Consider the following 4986-nt stretch of genomic DNA (forward strand, 5'->3'; position numbering starts at 1 on the left):
GAAGTGGTGAGAGTGGACATCTTTGTCTTATTCCAAATCTTAGAAGAAACGCTTTCATTTTTCCCCCCATTGAGGATGATATTAACTGTGGGTTTTTCATATATGGCCTTTATCATGTTGAGGTATGCTCCCTCCAAACCTACTTTGTTGAAGGTTTTTATCATGAATATATGTTTTACTTTGTCAAATGCTTTTTCTGTGTTTATTGAAATGATCATATGGTTCTTATCCTTTCTCTTATTGATGTGATGTATCACGTCGATTGATTTGGGAATATAGAATCACCCTTGCAGCCCAGAAATAAATCCCACTAAATCATGGTGACTGATTTTTTTTAATATATTGTTGAATTAGGTGTGCTAGTATTTTGTTGAGGATTCTTGCATCCTTGTTCATCAGGAATATTGGCCTGTAGCTCTCTTTTTTAGTGGTGTCTTTTTCCAGTTTTGGTATCTGAATGATGCGGGACTCAAAGAATGAATTTGGAAGTTTTCCTTCCTTTTCTATTTTTTGAAATAGTTTGAGAAGAATAAGCATTAATTCTTCTTTAAATGTTTGGTAGAACTTGCCTGTGAAGCCATATGGTTCTGGACTTTGATTTCTTGGGAGCTTTTCAATTACTGATACAGTTTCTTTGCTAGTTATCAGTCTGTTCAAAAATTCTATTTCTAAAAAAAAAAAAAAAAAACAAAAAAAAATTCTATTTCTTCCTCTTTCACTTTTGCTAATATATATTTTTTCTAGGAATTTATCCATTTTTTCTAGGTTGTCCAAATTGTTGGCATATAGTTTTTCATAATATTTTCTCATAATCCTTTGTATTTCTGTGGTGTTGGTTGTTATTTTTACTCTCTCATATGTGACTTTATTTAATTCTTTCTCTTTTTCTTGATAAATCTGGCTAAAAGTTTATCAATTTTATTGATTTTTTTTTCCAAAGAACCAGCTCCTGGTTTCATTGTTCTATTCTATTGTTTTTTAGTTTCTATATTGTTTATTTCTGCTCTAATCTTTAATATTTCTTTCTTTCAGATTATTTTAGTTTTTATTTGTTGTTCTTTTACTAGTGCCTTTAGGTGTAAGGTTATACCTTACTGCTTACTTGCTTCTTGAAGTAGAGTTGTACTGCTATACATTTTCCTTTCAGAACCACTTTTGCTGCTTCCCAAAGGTTTTGGACGATTATGTTCTCATTTACATTTGTTTCCATGTACTTTTTTATTTCTTTTATTTCCTGGTTGACTCATTCATTGTTTAGTAGCATATTATTTAACCTCCATGTATTTGTGCTCTTTCCAGGCTTTATCTTGTGGCTAACTTGTAGTTCCATAGTGTTGTAGTTAGAAAAGATACATGATATGACTTTGGTATTCCTGAATTTGTTGAGGATGGTTTTGAGGGCTAATATGTGACCCATTCTGGAGAGAGTTCTCCATGCATAGGGAAAGAATATGTATTCTGCTGTCTTAGGACGGAATGTTCTGGATATATTTGTTAAATCCATTTATCCCAGTGTGTCACTCAAAGCCACTGTTTTCTTGTTGATTTTCTGTTTGAATGATGTGTCCATTGATGTAAGTGGGGTGCTAAAGTTCCCTACTATTATTGTATTATTATAAATTAGTTCCTTTATGTTTGTTATTAACTGTTTTATATATTTGGGTGCTCCCATCTTGGGTGCATAAACATTTACAATTGTTTTATCTTCTTGTTGGATTGTCCCCTTTATTTATTTGTTTTTCACAAGGCAAAAATGTTTATTAACTTTTGTGTTGTACAAGTGTAAAAACTACATAATCTGGATTGACTTTAAGTAACAATAATTTAAAAGATAGACAGCCTCTATTAGAGAAATTTTTAAATTGACTATTTGATAATTTATACAATAAATGAAGAAAACTGACAATAGAACAGGTAAGTGATCAGCCAACACAGCACAACATGTTAACAAATGTGGCCGAAGGATCAGTGCATATTATCCACCACCCTCCATGTAACATCCTGGTTGGATTTTGGAGGTTCGGGGGGAAGGAGAAGGCAGTGGTAACACAAAAGCAAGTTGGTTGAAATTAGTCCTATTAAGTATATTATTTTATACTTCATTCTAAAATTACTATGTGAATAGGACATGTATTTATATAGCTCATGAAACTAGTTTTCAACTGAAGGTCAGGAATCCAAAAAAGTAATGCTCAGATTAAGGCAAACGCCGGAAGTTACTGCACTGAAAGCTATCTGCTTCGGTCATGAACTGCACTACTGGGCAATTATTTCAAAATATGAACCACACATATAAAAGGACAGGTACAGTAAAAGAAAAATTTTCTAATTTAAAAAAAATGTAGTAAATATAAGTGGATTAGGTCAACAGTACCTACTTACAAATTAAACCAAACTGAAATAAATGCTCAACTTTTTGGGGAGCCAACTTCAGTTCTGGTTGTGCCACTTAATTGGAGCAAGATCCTAAGTGGGTCATTTAATGCAAGGATGATTTAAATATCAATTTACAATATTATCTCAGATCCCATGGCTAAGGATCTAAGGATCTTTTGTAAGAACTCAAAGTTGGGGAAAATAGGATCTGAAAAATAAAAAGATGTTACTTCTCACACACCCCCAGGTGCCAGCAGACAGCCTGCATCACACTTCAAGCTCCAATGATTTAAATTAGAAGCTCCTTTCCCCTCTCTCTTATTCCACAATACTCAACCTGGCCTACAAAATATAAAACACAACTTCTTTGTCTTCTTTGTGGCACCAACTGGCTAATACGTAGGTATGTGCAGGACTGACTCTAAAGTTGATTAAGGAGCACATCAATTCATTATATAAAATTAAAAAATGGAAATAACATGCTTGATTTGCAAAGGTTTGGCTGACTTTGGTAACCTAGTAAATTCTATACTGGCTCCCATTATTGGTCAAAAGAATGCTTTGCATTTGGGCTAGAAACCAAATTAGTTTAAATCAGGCCTTTATTTCAACAGTACAAACTATGTTTATTTGTGTGTAAAGTGCCAGTTGTATATACAAAGCAGTAAGCAAACTTTAAAATCTGTTTTGAAGCACTGAGACTGACACCTCCCAAGGGCCTTATAGTAACTGACTGGATCAGACTTATTCCAGAGTCCCCACACTTTGAGACCAAACTGCCTCTAAGAGCCATGATGAAGTCATGGACAGCCAGCCTGTCTGAAAAAGCCAAACATGGCCAAGATCTTTCATGCAAATTTGAGTAGCTTTAGCCTATGCTTTTCTCTAGGTGAGATGACTAGCATCACCAATCAACAGGCTTGCTTATGAGGTAGCTACACAGTTTTAACAATACTATTCATGAACATTATTGATAATTCATAGTGTAACTGGTTTGATACACTTCAAGTAGCTGATTTTTTTTATGGAAAAGGAAAAAAATCAGCAAAATAAGAGCACATTCATTCACTTAGAAGTCAGCATCCAAGGTAAAAGAATTCTCTGTTGGATTTGACATCACTCTCATCCTGATACTTGCCTATTCTCTTCTCAAAGAAGTCTTCCCTTCCAGTGAAATATTCTCCATAAAGTCAAATGGATTTTCTGCTCTGAAAACCTTGCTAAAACCAAGCTCCAGCATAAGTTGGTCTGCCACAAATTCAATATACTGCTTCCTTAAAGTGCAATTCATCCCAATGAGCTTCACTGGCAAGGCCTCCATGAGGAATTCCTGTTCAATCATAATGGCATTGATAATTATTTCCTTCATTCTCTGCTCTGAAGTCTTGTGGACCAGGTCTTTGAACATCAGGCAGTCAAAGTCACAGTGTAAACCCTTAGCTCTGCTAATAAGTTCATTGGAAAACTGCTTCCATGGCAGCAAAGGCTATAATCCATTTTCCATAGGTGGCCTCTTTGCCCCCAATCCAATGCAAGGTCCGATCTGCTTTCTTCTTTATACAAGACATTGTCTCAATGGCATTGAAGAGAAATTCCCTTTCTTTAGAATCTTTAATATAAGTGACAATGAGGAGGCTATACATCTCAGAGTTGATGTTTTCCACGACAATTTGGAATCCATAGAAACAGAGGGCTTCTATAATCTGAACTTCTTGGATAAACCACTCCACCAAGTTATCCTTTTACTATGCCATCACTTGCCACAAAGAAAGCCAAAATATGGGGTATAAAATATCTCTCCTCAGGTTTCGAGGATTCCCAATGCTGAATGTCCTTGGAAAGATCCACCTCTTCAGCTGTCCAAAAGGAAGCCTCAGCTTTCTTATACATCTGCCAAATACCATGGTACTCGATAAGGAGAATGACAACGTGACAAGGGTTTTCTCCGAGTAGTGACTCATTCTCCATGCTAGGGGCAAATACCTCAGTTTTTGCTTGGCGGGCTGCTGGAAGATCCTCCTAGCCAGCAAGCTGTCCTGCTGAGGGCAAGGGACGTGTTCTCCTTGTCTGCCAAGCTGAGCCCCTTGAGGGGTGAGAGCTGGAGCTGCTGCTGCTGCAGGGCCACAATTGTGGGAAGCAGTAGGCAGATGGAGGCAGTGGTCGCATAGAAGAGGCAGGGCAGGTTGAGACATCATACAGGGCCTAGATTGTCCCTTTTATTATTACAGAGTGTCCTTCTTTGTCTATTGTTACAGTCTTTGTTTTAAGGTCTATTTCGTCCAATATAAATACTGCTACTCCAGCTTTCTTCTGACATCCATCCCCTCACTTTCAATCTGCAGGTATGTTTAGGTCTAAGATGAATCTCTTGTAGGTAGCATACAGATAGGTTTTTTTTAAATCCATTCTGTTGCCCTGTGTTTTTAGATCAAAGCATTTAGCCCCTTTACATTCAAAATAATTATTGATAGATATGTATTTATTGTCATTTTGGTTTTTTGTGATTGTTTCTGAAGATTATCTCTGCTCTTTTCTTGCATTTCTCTCTTTCATGGTTTGCTCCTTTTCTTTAATGATATATTTGAAGTTTTTTCTCTTTATTCTTTGTAT

At 36.0% G+C, this 4986-nt stretch overlaps 1 pseudogene; it reads right to left on the reverse strand.

Moving 5' to 3' along the window:
• Nucleotides 1–3445: 3445 nt before the first annotated feature.
• On the reverse strand, nt 3446–4313 carry LOC144308302 (ribonucleoside-diphosphate reductase subunit M2 pseudogene; annotated as a pseudogene).
• Between the last annotated feature and the right edge of the window lie 673 nt (nt 4314–4986).

This window comes from Canis aureus, chromosome X (assembly GCF_053574225.1).
Source record: "Canis aureus isolate CA01 chromosome X, VMU_Caureus_v.1.0, whole genome shotgun sequence".
NCBI lineage: Eukaryota > Metazoa > Chordata > Mammalia > Carnivora > Canidae > Canis > Canis aureus.